The 17,543-nt window shown below is 47.1% G+C and overlaps 1 protein-coding gene across 8 annotated transcripts in view; it reads right to left on the bottom strand.

Moving 5' to 3' along the window:
* Positions 1–17,543, bottom strand: part of ARHGAP32 (Rho GTPase activating protein 32) — a 262,127-nt gene that overhangs the window by 187,574 nt on the left and 57,010 nt on the right. The window contains exon 1 of one of the 8 annotated variants that reach the window (XM_080567505.1): positions 3,808–3,941. The exons of the other annotated variants lie outside the window; for them this stretch is intronic. The gene's annotated coding sequence lies outside the window, so the exon portion shown is untranslated. Of the gene's footprint in view, positions 1–3,807; positions 3,942–17,543 lie in introns of those variants that run through there. 8 annotated transcript variants of the gene reach the window in all.

The raw sequence follows: 17,543 nt of genomic DNA, 5'->3' as shown, positions 1-17,543 counted from the left end.
AGCCAGCACAGACACGCTGTTCCTGGCCGGGAAGTTGAGCGGAGGTCGGGCCTGGCTCTGCCGATCGCTGTGCTGCCGTTACAGCCTCCTCCTGTAACCGAGCATCTCTGGTCGGACACGGGTTCCCACGGCTTTGAAAGGGAGCTGTGCCAGGGCTGTCGGTAAGCGTTGCACTGCTACTGCTGCTTTATGCAAGGGGGGGAAGAAAACCAGATTAGATTTGGGGTTCCGTAAGAAAAGGCAGCAGACCTACAAACTGGAATCAGATCACCTCCGAGGCGTCTCCAGGGGTGCTGGGATAACACATTTTGCATTCAGTTTCAGAAAGCACAAACAGAAGGAAGAAGCACGGGGAACAAGAGAAGCCAGAACATAAGCAAGACCCTTCAGAGCAAGGGTGCCAAGCTCAAGTTCCTCCTCCTGCCATCCTCGCTCTGACTCACGCTCTGACGGTCCTCACCGTCAGGCCAGAGCAAAAGAGCAGCCGCGAGCCACCCACACGTGTGAGCGCGGAGGTTATATTGGCATTTGCTTTGGGGACACACACTTCAAACACATTTGCAAGCTCTTCCCTGTGAACAGGACAAAGGAAGCTCTTTCCACAACCAAGGAGCACGGGGAGCTAACAGCAGCATGTGCCCGTGCGAAGAAACCCGATGAAACCAAGGAGTTGCCTACTGCAGCCGGTTCCTGTTCCCGAGGTACAGCAAGTTCGGAGGCGCACGCGGCCCAAGGCGTACATCGGACACTACATCTGCCTTGCTTCTTTTTCAGTGCACGCACGGTGAAACCTGCCCTGTTCTGACTCAGCAGCTCGATCCACCACCTCCCCGCAACTGGAGGGCTCAGACCCCAGCCCAATTCCTCTGCTTTGTCCTTCGCACCCCCCACTCCAAACTCACTTCTTCCTCCTGTCCACTCATTCTGCCACCTCTTGGCCTCAACTTCACACTTTGCCTCTCCTTTCTTCTTGCATCTCTCTTCTCTTTGTCCTCAGTCTTGCTCAATTATTTCTCACCGGTCATCTCCAGCTCACCTTCAAGCATGAAAAGCATCTGAAAACAGATCTCTTAAAAATTCCTGAGCGCTACATTTTCCCAGCTTTCAGTCAAAACGGGAATGTCCTCAATTTACACAAGTCTGAGAAACAAGTGGGCATTAAAGATTTTTAAAGTTTCCCTCCCCCCCCCCAAAGGAAAAAAAAATTAATCATATTTAAGCAAGTGAGAAGTTTTTATCATGGGAGGTTTTGTCTTTTTTTGTTGTTGTTTTTTGTTGTTGTTGTCGTTGTTGTTTTTGTTTGTTTTTTGTTTTGCTTTGTTTCTTTAAAGACCAATATTTTCAGCTAAAAGCCTTCTGTTCTGGAAGAGAAACTTGCTTTAAAAAATCTATACCCTCTACGTCCCCAAGCTACCTCTGCACACAGGATCGTGCCCTCCCAGTGCTCTAAGCTCTGCACCAAGAGCACAAACTCCTTTCGGTTTTGAAGCGCACCGTCAATAGTTATAAATTGTTAAAGAATAATCAGATATGTTAATTAGGAGAGGTTAGAGCAAGCAAGTGGGAATGGTGCCCAGACAAATTCTAATAGCGCAGGAACAACCGGTTACTTGATCGTGTAAGGACGGAGGGACAGGTGACCGAGGGCCACCTCTGGAGAAGATGCCACCAGTGCAAGGTAACGCGGGCTGCTCCGTGCCGGGCTGCGGCCGCCCCCCGGCGTGCCTGCAGGGTGACAAGCTCCGGAGCTGCTGTTTTCTGCCCCCCGTCCCCTCCAGCCACAGAGCTACTGCTGTGCACCAGGCCAGGAGTCTGCAATCCTTCCATGTGCCGCCCAGAATACAACCTGTTTTCCCCGGCAGAAGAAACATTTCAGCTCGGTTCTTGCTGCCTACATTTACCTTTACGCCAACAGTCAAACTCCCCACGCTCCCGGTATCGGTGCCAGGAGCAGCGGGCTGAGTACAAGAGTTTAAAATACTTCTGTAATCCTATTAAGGGCAAGTCTTGTTTGTAAGAGACGATGCTAATTTTCATCTCTGCTTTGAAAAGCAGGACGCAGAGGGCACAGGGGTAAGAGATCTCCCCTTCGGAGACCCAGCCCCAGCGAGCCTGCACCAGGTTCTGTCGCACCCTGGACTCTGTGCAAGTGGCAGGAGGGAAAAAAGGGGGGATTGACACTCAAATATATTTAATCCACAGGCTTTCCTGAAATACAAGACCTGTTTGGATGAAACCAGCATACGTTGCATCAAATCATTGCTAAACTTTACCTTTCCTTAGCCCCCGACCTGAAATCCTGCACGCTGCCGGTGCCGGCCACTTGCAGTGTCGGAGGTCTCGCCCTGCAGGAGCTCCGTGCCCCAACACGCGCATTCCCAAGGGAATTCACATGGAACAGAAATCCTCTGGAGATCCCATTTACAGAGCTCTATACAGCGCTTGTGCACGCGTATACATGAATGCTAATGTATTGTGCATTGTGCTTTTTCCGTCACAAAGGAGGCTGGGGAGTGTGAGGGCTCCAGCATCAGCACACTACACACATTTAGTTTTTAAATACAGTTTTATTTTTGAGAAAGGAGAACCAAAACCACCTAACCAGCTTTCTCACGGCACCTCAGTCACAGGGTAGTTCGAACAATACAAAGATACCCAGTAGCAGCTCTCCTACGGCAAAATGCTTGAAGAGAAGAAAGCAGACTCAGAGGGATTTTGCGGTGCTGCTATGAGCCGCTCTCCTTCAGCTTCTGGCAGTGTAAGCTGAAGTGGGTGGGGTTAGCATAAATTATCAAGACTTTGTTGATAATGTATTCTACAGTGAAATAAGAACCTGTGTCTTCAGCTTCTGGCAGCTATGTCCATAAATAACTTGTAGTTTGGTAGAAACGCTCTTGATCTTTAAACCAGGTAGGTGGTAACAGCGTGCCCAGGGAGGCAAGTTTTAAATTATGCTGGTTCCCCACCTCCCTCCCTTTTTTCCACCAGGAAATATTTATGCACTCTCAGCCTTAAAGTAGAAAATCCCAACTGAAGTGCAACGGCAATAGGCTTGTTTCATATCAGCCACAGTATAAATCTAAGCCTAGGGTGAAGGAGATGATTTGCCACAAAGATAATAAGCCCTGGCTCATTCCACAAGAATTTAAGCTACACAATAACCTGGCCCCTCCAGAACTACTGCTCCTAAATCCACGCCATATCAGCAGCACTTACTTACCCATTTAAAAGGAAAAATACACGTATATGCTCAGCGCAGAACCTTTTGACCAGAGCTGTTTTCGCACAGCACGAGTGCGGAGCCTGTGCTTCATTCCGCCACAGACAGGAGGGATTTCATTCCTGGCTACAGGCACGCAGGTTTCGCTCACGCTAACGACAACATCCTACACACACGGAAAATGCCTCAAAGACCACGGCACACGAAGGAAAAGGGAAGCCAAATTATACTTCGTCTGCTTTCTACATGCTAGCCTAACCCATGCAGCGTAATCTGATCGAAGGGTGTAATTAACCCTTCTCCATTCAAATACCCAACCACTTAAAAGACAGTCATATACATACGCTGAAAAACACACTAAAAATTGAAATGAAGTTGCATTAGCTAAGTGAAAACGACACGCTTGCCTTCTGCGCACCACGCTCTGCATTCTTACAAGGCATCGCCGCCTAGGGCCAGCTGCGAGCCGATCCCACTCCTCGGCGATCCGCAGCCACAAGCGCTCCGCTTGTGAGCGAGCAGGGTTAACAGAACAGCGAGCATCCCCGCGCCGCGCTCCCGTGCAGGGACGTAGCGGCAGCACTGACCTTTGGGGCTCAGCCGCCCGCTTCCAGCTCGCCCCGCTGCCGCCCCTGCGTCCCGGCGAACCTCCGCACGCCCAGGGAAGCTGAGCGAGACGCGGAGCACCCGCGACGCCGGGCTCCCGTTCCTCCTTCCCTCGGCAGCACCGATCCGATCCCCGTTGTTCTCCCGAGGCTGCCACGGGCGCTGCAGCTGGAACCCTGCCCCAGCTGCGCGAGGCGGCGTGCCGCCCTCCTGCCCTGTGCCCGGCGCCCCGCGGGGATGTCCTTGCCCGAGCCGGATGTTTTCACCCCGAAATTCAACGTCTGCAAGCGAGCAGAACGGAGGCTATTCCCAGCTGTGCCAGCTGCTGCGACCTCGGATCCTCGGGGTTCTGCTTCCTGCTTTTTGGAAACAGGCTAGGATCTGCAGGGTTCCCAGAGGGGACCTGTGCGGCTGGACTGATTTCTGCCTTTACGCAGCCTGTTTTAAAAGTTCTGCAAAGCTGACGTTACACTTCCCACTTTCCAGTTTATACACTGAGCCATAAACGAGGAATAAACATTATTAGCCAACTTTCAGATCCCATGAAAGGACTGAAGTGTTTCATCAGCCCCCCCCTGCAGCAGGCTAGAAGATTAAATATCCCTAAGAGGCAGCGAGGGCTAGCAAATAAAGGGGAGAAGCAGGATGATGGATGAGTGCCTTTCAGTCCTGGCTTTGCCATTAGCTTGCTGCGTGACCTTGATCAAGTCGTTTTAATCTTTCCGTACCGGTACAAAACGCAGAGCCGTTCCCACCTCCGAGAAATGGTGCAAGTTCTCTGTATTACGATTACTGCCGCTGTTTGCTGAAGCTCTAGCTCACAAACACAAGCTGTAATTTGTAACAAATAATATCAGCTGCTGCCCATACACAGGAACACAGCCCAGGGAAACCCACCGTGGAATAATCTGTGCTCTCAGTGCAACACAAGGCCTAGGAAGACAGAAGATTTACTAAACAGAAATTGCTTCAAGTTCCAGGGAAAAGGCTACCCAGTCCCAAATCATGCGAAACAGTCAATATAACTATTGATTTTTTTTCTTTTTAAACGGTCAGATCAGCGTTGTTGGCTAACTGCTGTGTAACTGAGCAGCACCACCTTGCTGGTTAGACCCAGTGCGGGAGGACACAGCCAGCTCACCCCGCAGCGGGGAAAGCTGCGAGCCTGGCAAGCCGGGCAGAGGCAAACAGGTTCTCCCTGTTCCGTGCCTAGAAAGCCTGACAACTGTTTCTAAATCCCTTTCTCCCAATGCTAATTTTTCTCTGTTTCACCAAAACAGACCTGCCCCGGTAGGACAAGCTAAAAATAAAGGGAACTGAATACGAAATGATACGCTCATTTAAAAACAACTCTTCTCACTTTGCACCAGGATAAAACTAGAGCTCTGAGAGCCCAGCCACGTAAAGTGCATGCGTAAGGGTGCATCCTACAGCAGTGCAGCACGGAGCACGAACAGACCCGTTTTATAAAGGGATGAAGCCCAGGAACTCAACAGCTCCTGCCCGCACCGTTAGAGGTACGGTTAGAGCCCGAGGTGCGCCGCTGGGCGTAGCAGTGGGGCAGAAGCTGTGGGGAGAAGCACACGGAGACGCCGCCAGGGTACAGCTCCGGCAGGTGCCGTGCCCGCTGAGGAGCTGGGCAGGAGCCACGTTCAGCCCTGCGCGGGGGCTTAGCAGGGCCGCTGAGGGTGCCGTGCTGCTGCCGCACCCGGGGCCGTACCGCTGCCGGCCGCGCTCGCGCATCGTCTCAGCGCCGCCTGGCTCGGCCGTCCGCATCAGATATTACCTGTCGGCTCGTGCTCTGACTGCCAACTCCCCGCGGCTAGAGAGAGACACTCTCCGTTTTTATTTGTGCCTTTTTCTGTACAGGCCTTTACTCGAGGCTAGGGCTCTGGATTCGATACTTAAACAACGAAAAAATAAGGATTTTCTTCGAGAGCCTACAGGAATTCACCGGTTATTAGGAAACGCTGCTGTGAACATTTCTATGCCACATTTTAAAAAGGGTCTTAAGGCCTCCTGTGTAAGCCCAGGCCCAAAACTGTGCTACAGTGTGATGTAAGCGGACAGCCTTACCGCACACGAGCTTGATTATTTCTGCTGAAGGCAAGTTTTGACAGCAATGGATCATTTCTCTTATAGATGAGGTCTGCTCTCCAGTCAGCTACGTCTGTACTTATTTGGGACCTAAATCATCACAACAATAGAAAAATAAAAATTTGGCCCCGACTGTGGTGAGGACTGGAGTATGTTTGTGTGTTGTTTGGGTTTTGTTTCTTTTTTTTTTTTTTTAAACTGAAGAGAACAGAGCAGAACAGTGTCAGTAACTGCAAGCTCCAATCTGCTGGGAACATTTTCTCTTAATCCTCGGGGGAACAGAGAGCCGGGCAGAACCAGCTCTCCAACCCAGAGCTTCTTTCTGACACAGCCGCCCTCGTGGCCAACTCACTAACTTCCAGGGTGACAGCTTACAAGAATGATAATTAGCTTTACATAACGATCCGACCTTCTACTACTTAAACTGGGAAATTGCATCGCGAACTCCTTTTCAGACAGTTCTCTGACAGAAACTTCTGCCAGCCACAAAGAATGAGATTACACAACCTGAATACCACTTGTCACCTCCGCCGATGCACTCGTTCCTCCTTTGATAGTTTCCTGAATGTAAACGCTGCTCCATTTAAGGAGCAAAATTCTGACCGAGAATGGATTTTAAATCTAACCTCTTTGACTGCTTGGGGTTATCTAGGCAAAGAAAGAGCAAGGATGCTACAAGACAGCTTCCTCCCTTGCTCTAGCATAATTTTTCATTAAATTAAAAATGAATTCAATTAATAATGTATGCATGACAAGATAATGTAGGACTGCTTTTGCTTCCAAAAGCAAATGAAATTTAATGGAAAAATATCTCAGTGTTGAGATATATATGTATTTTTTTGCCTAAATGACTTTAAGCACCTCCATCCTCATACTGTATATTGCAACCAAAATTTTAGGTAAGGCGTTGCTCAACATGCACTGGAGCAAGTTCAGGAAACGTGAAGACCAACTGGCCAGCTGGAACCAAGGAGCTAAAATATTTAAAAGAAAATCTTGCTGCCAGCCCAAGACAAGAACTATTCCATTGCTAATTGATGACCCAGGTCACAAAGTGCTCTCCACTGAAGCATAGGACGGGACATTTGCCTTCTCTGAATGACTGTGCTCCGTGGCTCAGCCTGTTCGATCCCATGTTATAAGACCACGTTTTTATACCGGAAAGACTTGGTGAATCACAACACGAGAAAGAGAAAAACAGGCTGCAATTTCTGACTGACAAAACGTATGTCAAAGCCTTTCAGCCCCTCCTCACCACATCAGACGCTCCTTTTGTACGGCTGAGTTACGGGAGTCTCCGAGGGCTGGTCCAAGCCGTGCCTTCCCCGGGAAGAAGACCAACGCTGAGCAGGCTGCAGCAGCCGCCTCCTAATCCCTGTCCAAAGGGGAGTTTGCATTCCCGCACATGCTGCCGTACAAGAACTGTGCTCAAGGCTCTATTTAAAAGACAAGGCTACCGCCGCTACTGCACACCTCCGCAATTAACCATCTTCAAAGGCCCTTTATGCGGCTCCGTATGGGTACATCTCCGTGACAGTTACTGCTTGCTGGATCCCTTCGTATGGACCTCGTTCTTCTGATGAGCAACTGATCAGCTGAAGATATTTTATGGATTCCTCTATAAACACACTCCAGAGTATATGTTTATGGGTCATTAAAGGGACATCCATCAGTAAAGCTATTGCCAGAGCTGCCCACCAAGAAAGCAGAGCCAGCAGTGCACGACCCCCGTCCTAGCCCAGGCACCACGCGAGCACTGCACCCGTGCAAAGGCTTGTGGCACCCGCGCTGCACGACGAGGTGGGTGACCTCCGGCACGACACCACTGCAGGAAAGACACAGCCTAACCTACTTATATATCCATTCTGATCTGAATTTTGTACTGTGAAAACAAGTGCAAAATTAAAACAGGATGCCTGTACTTCAGCTTGACTAGAAACCAGAGGGAGAAGGGAAGGCACAGAGCAGCCACCCAGCTCTGCTTTCTGCACGGGACACGTGGCAGGTATTTTTAAGTCGGGAACCATAACCTTCTCCGGTGCAACCCCTGCCAGAAGAAACAGGCACTTCCTGCAACACTGTTAGTGCAACCTTATTGCGAGGTGAAGAGGAATCCAGCCTCGTGGAGCAGGCTCCAAGCTGGGTGACTAATTTCAGTGCTCCCACAGTGCCTTTCTTCCTCCGTCAAGCAGCCTCGACAAGCTGCCTCTCGGGACAAGTTCATGCCTGCACGAGTGCCCTGCGATGCCGTGCTCAAGGTGTGTCTGCGCAATCCACCTGCTTGCTCTCAGCACCGTCAACACCTCAGCCACCTGCCCTCTAGGGAAAGAGAGACCCAAAGGGGTAGGGGGAAAGCATGGGTTTGAAATATATTCCCCTCAAATGGGTTAGACACGGAAAAAGAGAGCTTTGTATTACAAAAGAAAAGGGAAGCTTTATTTAATGTTTACATGTTCCGAAGTCACCTTTGTAGAAATGGATCATCAGCCTCACTTGAAAACCTACCCCTCCTGAGCCTAGCAAAAATGCAAGATAAACTGCCAGGACAAGAAAGGTCCTGAGGGACGCTGAACAGAGACATGAGAGAGAAAAGCAAACACAGCAGTTACCGCACACGTTTTGTTTTCCTCCGGACTTGCAGAAAACGTAGAGCAGGCTCGGTAGCAGAGAGCAAGCAGAGGCAGGCTCGGGGAAAACAGAAGGTGGCCGGGCACCTGGCGCTGCTCTGAAGAGCTCTGCCACCTGTAAGACTCGTGGGGAAGAGAGCAGCGCTGTCTTTTCACGACAGTTTGATGATGCAAGAGGACTGCCTCGCCTGCGAAAGGAGTGTCTGAGCCGTGCTGCGGTGGAAGGTGGCCAAGTCTGGAGTCAGAGTTTGAGTAATAGGGGAACGGGTCGAATGGCAACTGACACAGCACAAGTCGCTGCGACCAGGTCAAAGTCCTCAGAGATAACAGCTTTTTGGCCCCGAAGGACAACACTTAAGGGAGCAATTCTTCTCCTGTACAAGAGACTAGCAATAAGGAAGAAACAGAACATCCTGAAAGTGATTCGAGCATCTGGGTATCTAGCACCAAAACAGACTGCACAGGAGTTGAACGTTTTTGAATGCTTCCCCCATCTGTCCGTCCCTCTCGTTTCTGAGCATCATTCCACATTTGCTCATGTCCTTTTCCACCAGCTGTTCTTCACATATAAGCTGATCCTCTCCAAACACCTTGGTGATGGTGATTTTGTCCCAGGAGCTGAAAACTGTGTGCCAGCTGTTAGCACCACCAGCACTCCAGGCCATCAGACTAGCTCACCTAGAGGCCATGTAAAAATATCTGACGGGATCGCACGGTCGGTCCTCTGCAGCAGCAATGACTCAGCTCCACGCCTGTGCACCAGCAAGCATCCCACCCCTGAGGAAGGATCTCCTTTAAGCACCTATCGGGTAGGTGTCACATACCCCGTCAGGCACCCGGTACCTAAATACGCAGTCGTACAAAGGACTCCCCCCCCCACACACACAGAGCCAGCAACAGGCTGCTCTGTTTCTTGTATTAGCCAACTCTAATTTGACTTGCAGGAATACACTGTAGACGAGTGGTAATGATTCTGTCCCTATCTATCTCACCTTAGTATCCTCTTGGATAAAAGCTCTCAATTAAAAATTTCCCCAAGACAGTTGCAAGGAAAGAGGAAGGACAATTTTTGTCTTCTGTCATTGTCTGTTCTTTTCACATTCTCCTTTCATTCTGAAAGGAATTAACCGTCTCTGAAACGGTCCTATAGTTTTGCCTGTTTGGACATTAAATTTGAAATGGTGTGGTTTAGGTATTCCTATCTGTGTATTGTCTTGGTTCTACTCTTCCTGTCACCTGAACGGCGTTACACCTCTGTTTTTCACATTCACCACCCAAGCACTTCATAGCACCTTGCTAATAAGGGATATTGCCGATGTTCTCATTGGGAACAACAGGGAACTGCGAAAGAGAAGATGAATAACTCAGAAATTACCAAAGATGTGTGTGCGATCTCCCAGAGCGTGGATTAATAGAGTCAGGCCAGGTTTTTCACACTTACCCAGAAAAGAACGTGTGCTTCTTCAGAGATCAGCGATTAAGGACTGAGCCTTCCTGAATGGCTAACGAAGCCAGGCCACCACATCTCACCAAGGTGAGCCTTGGTGCCTGCGTGAAGCTTCATTAACTGAAGCTGGATTCCACAGCAACACTATTGCAGCAAGAAGGTATCTTTAAATAACTTCTCACGACCTCTCCCTTTGCTTTCATAGTGCAAAAAGGCTTCCAGAATCTGTCCCCCTCCACTGGTGTTAGAAAGAAAACAAAAAAAAAAAGTCTGTCTTAAGCCCCAGACGAACCAAACCATGAAGCTCACCGGAACCTTCACTTTACCTTGCTGTTCCCATCTTTTTTTCATTGCTTTCCTTTACCAGATTCTTACTCAACTATGCTCTTTTTCAGGTTCTCATCCTTTCAAGTTTCCTGCTCTCTACCTTATCGCCCCCTGTTTCCCCACTTGCATCTTTCAACATCCTGCCGTTACTTTATTCACCTCCCATTTTCCTTTTCCTGAAAATCAGTTCTTCCCCCACCCCTTATCCATATTCACCCCCGGATGACCATATTTTTCTTACCATTCTTTTATTCCTTCATTATCAGAAAATGTCAGGTTTCCCCTTTCCCAGATGCTGCTTTGTAAGAAAGTCCTTTACTCCAACAGAGTAAAATCAGTCACTTTTCAAGTGAATCTTGCAATTGCTAAACTTATGGAGAGAGGTTGGAGGAGTTTAGCAATGTCCTTCAGCTGTCCCTAATCAACGTTTTATGCCTAATGTTTTATGGACAAAAGAAATGCCAAAGTTAAATCAAGTATCCAGTGTGCTCAGCACAAGTCTTTCTTCCTTAATACCACAATCAAGAACGCTTGAAAAGCGCAGGACGATCTCCCACCGGGCTCGCTGCTTAGAACAGGGAAAACACAGCAGGATGGACAGAGGTGGTCACAGTCATTTGGAAGAGGCTATGCTCCGCTCCTAGAGCTGGCAGGTCTCAATTGCTTGCAAATATAACTAGCTGGAACCCTCCAAGTAAAGTAGGTGTGGGATCGGCTGTGTTGGTAAGGGCTGGATAAACGGGCTGACGCCACACTTCAGCCCGTGCTTTGCAGAAGGTGCCTGCTCAACAGAAAGGACACAAATAAACAAACAACATGAAAGAAGCACAATATGCATAATCCCTCCAAACAGGGCTGAAACTTCTCAGTGCATGGGGGTAGCATATTATCTTCGCCTGCAGGGAGATTACTCGATCAGTCCCAGTTCTATATCTGCAACTTCTCCTACATTCCCACATTATAAACACATGAATATTCTGTTTTGTGAGGTCTCAAGTAATACTCCAAGAAACTGTCATTCAATGTCTTATTAACGACTTTGGTTCTACAGCTAGAGAACTGTATTAATTGCAGACCTCAGCGGCAGAGCAACTTCTTGCTGTTACCGGGGTTGTTTGTTTTTTTAAATATTGCAGAAGCGGATAACGAATGGAAACGTAGCTCACAGACATTACATAATGCAAATGTTGCATGGCGAGAAATGCTGCTCCCGCTCCTGCCTCCAAGGACAGCCACTGGAGCTCCAAGCTTTCGCCAACCTTCTGACGTTCAAGGGGAAGGAGCAATTCCAACTACCACTGACACCAGCACAAAAAGTGCATGAAGACAAAACACAGCACGCATCTTTATGATAATCTCTGCACGAGAAAGCACTGATTTTGTTAAAAACTGGACATAAATATTTTCTGCTCAAAAATATATTCTGAATTTTCTCCAAGTACAGCTTCTGCTTTTTGTTGTTTTTTTTTTAATGTACCATTGAAAGCTTTAAAAAAAAACACTGAACAGAGTTAAATGAGAATAAAATGGCTGTTTTGAACATAGAGAAGAGATGACACTTCCTTTTCCTCAAATGAAAAAAAGGAGATGAAAGACATCTAATTTTCTGTCATCGCAATCCATTTTTATACACAGATTCTTGTTAATTGCTTTTCTTATGTGTATAATCTAATCTTTTAAAACTATAATAAAGCTGAGAAGCACCAGAAGAAAATAAGATTGAGACAGAGCTTGGGGAATTTTTTTTAGCAAATTTTTCATTAGTTTTGCACAGAGAACAACAGTCAAGAAGCTTGGGTGCACGTTGCAGTGAGAGATCTTGAAAGGGGAAAAAAGGGGGAAAAGGACACACAGAGAAGGGTATTAGTGCCCTGCCCCAGGCTCAACATCTACAACACCTAACACGCCAAGGGTACTGGTTTGATGGGAAAAGGAATGTGAGTTGTTAAACATGCCAGAAAACAAGAGGTAAGATATGCTGAAAGCTTCCCTTAAAAGCAGCATGGCTTGGAAGCAGCTCGGGGTAACTCATCCCCGAGCTGCAAGAGCCCAGCACTGAGGTGCTGCACGTCGGGGCTTTAACACCCAGGCTTCTGAACCATCACCACTAAAAGAAAACAGTAAGATTTAGACAGATGAACTGGAAACAGCAGCCAGTAGGATAAAAAGATGCTTCCTCGTTAAATTTAAACCAGTTAACTTCAGGTGTGCTACAACTTTCAAGTGATATTTTACAAAACCAGAAAAGAACACAGAAGATTCAAGTAGCTGGGTTCTTACCATCGTTAAGAAACGCTTAATTCAACCATTTAATGAGCACACGAGGTGTAAAGCCAGCAGTTAAAAAGCAGACAGTCTCCACAAGGTACCATTTATAGATATCCACAAATCCACAGATGACTAAAATTAAGCACAAACTGAAGAAGTAGATCTACAGCAGTTTCACGGTAATTGGAACTAACAGGAGATTTTACAGCTCCAAGAAGTTAAACTTTTTATCTTTGTGCTCGAAGTTCCACAGCTGAGCTGGTTTTCACTCCAAGCACAACCTTTTGCAGTTGGTATTCGCACACGGCAGTAGGTTATTTGGCTATGGGTAAGAACAGGATTTTGCATACATGCAACGCTTAATACTCATGTTAGCGTATACTGGATTTACCTCACTCAGCAAAAAGCTGGGATGTGTACAATTATTGCCACTCCTTTCCCTGTGATGTTTATTATCACTGTATACAACTTAACAGGTGACTTCTTAAACCACTAAAGCTGGGTTCAGAAACCTGAAGTTCACAAGCGACTTTTTGGGACAAGACCCTCAGATGGTCACAAAACAGAGGAGACACCAGGATGCTCCGCTGTTGTCTACGCTCCTGTTGCCTACCTTGCTCCAGCAAAAGAGAAGTCATCTTGCACCGTGGTTTTGAAAACACATCCCATTCACTGCTTGAAACTATGGTCTCCTGAACAGAGCTTGGAAGGATGCCACTATTTGAAGGGGGCGGGGAAAAAGCAGAACAAAACAAACAAACAAAAAAAGCCAAATAAAACAAACAAAAAAAACAACCTACAAATTCAGCTAAATTCAGCTGAAAGAGCAAGAGGCGTTATTTCCTTTGCAACTTCCTACGTATGGGAAAGCGGAATTCTCCCTAAAGCCAACTCACTGGTGAGACTGACCTCTCTTTCTGCTTCACAAACTTGCTTTCATTATTTCCCAAAGAACTGCTGTTGGCATAAATCAAGTTCTTCGCCAATTAAAGAGTAGGAACCTAGCACAACTTGCTAAACACGGCATATGCTTGAAAACCACTCTACCTGTGCAACCCTGGGTCAAGGCTTAGACCCTGGTCTTTCAGGGTGACAGGAACAGGATTCCTCAAGACATTCAATGCAAGGTGTTTTGAGCATATCTTTGGTCTTTCAGTACCTATTTCAAGCACGTGTGCTCAACAGGTGCAAAACTTCAGGTATGCTACAGCTTTCAAATGATTTTTTAGCAAATGAGAAAAGAATATAGAAGATTCTAGTAGCTGGGTTCTTACCATCATTAAAAAGAAAAGCTTAAAAACAAATTTAACTTTTTTTTTCCCCCAAGGAAAGTTAGCTCCAATAGTGCCTAGGCATCCCAGTCAGATCACACTCTGCAGTGCCAGCGGAAACATTCAAAACACAGAAGAATTTGCACAGAAAAGCTGGAAAAGAAACAAAAGGATGGGACATTAAATGACTTGTCTGAGCACACACAACCAACTACTGTGGGATTACAGTACAGGGCTCCTGACTCCCAGGTCTGCTTCCCAATCCCTTACAGTCCACGAAGGCTTAACAGTACAGATTTTTCTCTCTCAATAAAACAGGAAGAAAAACCACATTGGGCCAGAAAGGATCTGATCTCAATGCAGTTACCTGCACTTTTTGTTGAGCCAAAACAAGCCCTTTAAGGTCACTTCTGAAAACTAAACATAAAACAAGCAAGTATCAAGTAAATTTCTTCGTAGGAGACAATATGACATGAAAGTCTACCTCAAACCTAACCCAACTTCAAATAGTCTAGCAGGACAGTACCTGATGCATCACCAGAGGAACACGTGGCCTTCTGCTGTAAGCCCAGGGCAGCCAAAGAGCAGATCCTTGTACTGACATCAACCACAGCTGCCTGGCACCAAGCCTCAGCCCACCTCTTTAAGTCCATTTTAAAGGGGGATAATGGCAAAAGAATCCACCAGTAAATCAATACACCACCCCTTCGGTGTCAGGGTGGGAAGTTTGCTGGAGATGTGAGGCAGCTGTACTGCAAAATAGCTTTGGGAGGGGGAAAACAACAGGAGAGCTCGCTGCGTGCCTCCTGTGCCCAACAGCGGCACTCACCGCACATAGGGCACAAATCCCCTAGCGCCTGCAAACCCAGATGTGCTCCCAGGGGAACAGAAAAGGCACCAATAATTCGGAGTGGTTTGTTCGGCCTATTTGTCCAATCACACAGGTGAACAGTCAGGTGCAACGTCTGGGCTTTCTTTCACGGAGGCCCAGGCCATCACTTTTAAGTCTTACCGATCCACACGCGGCTTTAAGATGTCTCGAGACTCAATTTCTGTAAGATGAAGGAGGAAAAAATTCACTATGTTCAAGTCACAGCTATAAAAAGAAACAAGAGTGCCAGACTCCTGGGTGACAACTGCCATGCAGCAGGAGGTGAATCATGCCCTGGCATAGGCAGGCTGTAATTTGGTGCACAGAAGTTATCATAATCAATATTTATAGATGAGTATTTTTATAAAAAGAATGTACATTTGCCACAATAACGATTTGGAGACTGCTCTTCAAATATAAATAAAAAGAGCTGGCTGAAAATTGTCCCTATCCCATCTCCCTGCTCCCCAGAATAAATGTACCTTAAAGCCTGAGCGTGCAGATAGTTCACTGTAGGGAACTGAAAGGCTGGGCAACAAAATCTCAGAGCAGGAGTCGTGTTCCTTTTGTGCTTGTTGTAGGACAAACTGAGGACACAAACTTAGAGAACCAAGTGCAATTAATTTACAATACTACTACAGAACTGGCTGGAAGCTCCTACCGAGCAAAGTGCTGCACCAACACAAAGACCGCCTCTGTTTCGGAGAGCTGCGTATCAAGAGTAATCACCAGAATATAACCACTGTCGCCAACAGCACTGTAAGCGAGAGGTGGCTGCTCAATCAGGGAAGCATTACGAAACTTGTTTATAAATATCTTTGGAAGATGTGCTGCACTGTTGTGCAACTGTTAAATGTGTTCATATTTCCAGCATGAAAACAAGTGCTGTGAAGAACTCCTGAGGGATGAATCTCTGGGAGGCAATGGATAAATTTCAAGTGCGCAAGTTTATTACTGGGATGTTTCTGACAATTTCATGCTGTAATGGCTGTTACAGTAAGCCATCACTGGTGCTAAAGCTGGTGCCTCTGCAAAGGCTCTCCAATCTGCAGCAACAGCAACATCCTTCTCTGTGCGTCTTGTGGTCTATTACCTGGAAAACACAGCAACACCTCACCAAAGGGTTTAAAAAAATAATTTTACAATAAACTTTCCAGAAATCAAGATATTCAAAAATAAAATTCAGGCCCTACTGACGCAGTTCACTGTTACAAATGCAGTTAGTTTTCAGGCTTCTGATGCTCACTACAAGCTCTCCAGGTTTATGGATTTGCTTCAAAAATATAACCCAGGTTTACATTAAAAAGACCTGATATTTCCAAATCAAATCAAGCCCATTCCCGTAACTTAAAACACTGAGTAAAACTCAAAAACGTGTCTTTTACAGATCAAACAGGAGAACTCATGGCTGATTTGATTCACATTCTGGCGGTGCCAAACACCAGCGTTCCAGAAGCAGTAAACTGTGCATCCAATTACCGGGTGTGTAGTTCAAGGGACTGCATTTAAATGAAGATTATGAAAGTGAAAGGGACATTAAATGCCTTTTTGATTAGAAAAATGAGTGCTTGAAGTGACAAGTGTTCAGGGAAAAAGTGCTTCCCAGGTACGGGGGGAGGCACAGCAGGTCTCAGAGACGTGAGGCGAAGCTCGTCCCTAAACTCGGAGCAAGAAAAACTTCAGCAAGAAAAGTTGGGGCATGCCGAACACCGTAAGTTATGGAAAAAATGCAACCGGGCAGGTTCACTTAGCACAAAACCTGCACTACTTTATGAGCCTCTACATCCAAGCACCTTTTTCTCCCCCCCGCTTCTGCCATGAGCTGCCTCTCCCAGAGCACACCGGCCCACACACCGACCGCCTGTGACAGCGGCTGCGCTGCTGCCTCTTCCACGGCGCCCCTCCTCGTAACAGAGCAGAAACCTCGTGGCATTTCCAGGCTTCACCCGGCAGAAGCCTGCTCTCCATAAACAAATCGAAGTGAATTCGGCTTTACAGCTTCCACAGTCTGAAGCAGTACGGTTGCTAGGAAGGATTTCAGCATCCCCAAGTGACCAGGCCTCTGCTTGGTGCAGCGCAGCACGAGACCTGATATTACCATGTTAATTCAAAACGAATGACATGCTTACCAAGCTAGCATGTTGAAACACCGTGTAGTAACATCGTAACTTACATTTGAAACATAGGATACGATTTTGAAAGGGCGAGGTCAGTTCTAAAAAAAGATAAATCTGTAAGGCCAACTAGGGGTAAAAATGAAGTTTCCACCTAACCGTTCAGGCAGAGGTTTTGCGGGAGCCGCAGCCATGTTCCTCAGCAATCTCAATTTCAGTGCCTGATACCAAATGTTTTTCCAATATATTGCTTCCAATGCAGAGAAAGCACAAAAGCATTTAATAAAAAGACGGTCAAATAAAAGCTACTTGGAATAATTTTACTAGCGGGAAGGGAAGGGATTGCGAGTGATCCTGACCTGTGTTACCACAGAGCAGACATCCCCTGTAGATCTGGTGCTTTTGGTAACATAACCTGTCCATGGAGCGGACATCGTGACGGACACTGCCAGGGCATCCAATATCATATTTGATACCACCTTGGAGAGTGAAAGAGAGTGCTTTAACCTGGAAGTCAATACAAAATGTTTATTCACTTTTTGGCTTTGGTGCCACACTCCACGCAGAGCACAGAAGCCCATTTGGGATCCCAATGGAAACTCGGCGTTCTGGGAGCTGCCAAGGAAGTCTTCTCCCTCAAACGCGTGCCAGGCAGTGCTTTTCTTCAGAAGAAGACACCCGAAGAAACGCACCGA

This window comes from Anser brachyrhynchus (assembly GCF_964034855.1).
Source record: "Anser brachyrhynchus genome assembly, chromosome: 25".
NCBI classification, from domain to species: domain Eukaryota; kingdom Metazoa; phylum Chordata; class Aves; order Anseriformes; family Anatidae; genus Anser; species Anser brachyrhynchus.
Note: the sequence above shows the minus strand (reverse complement) of the source record. Positions and strands in the feature narration are given on the sequence as shown.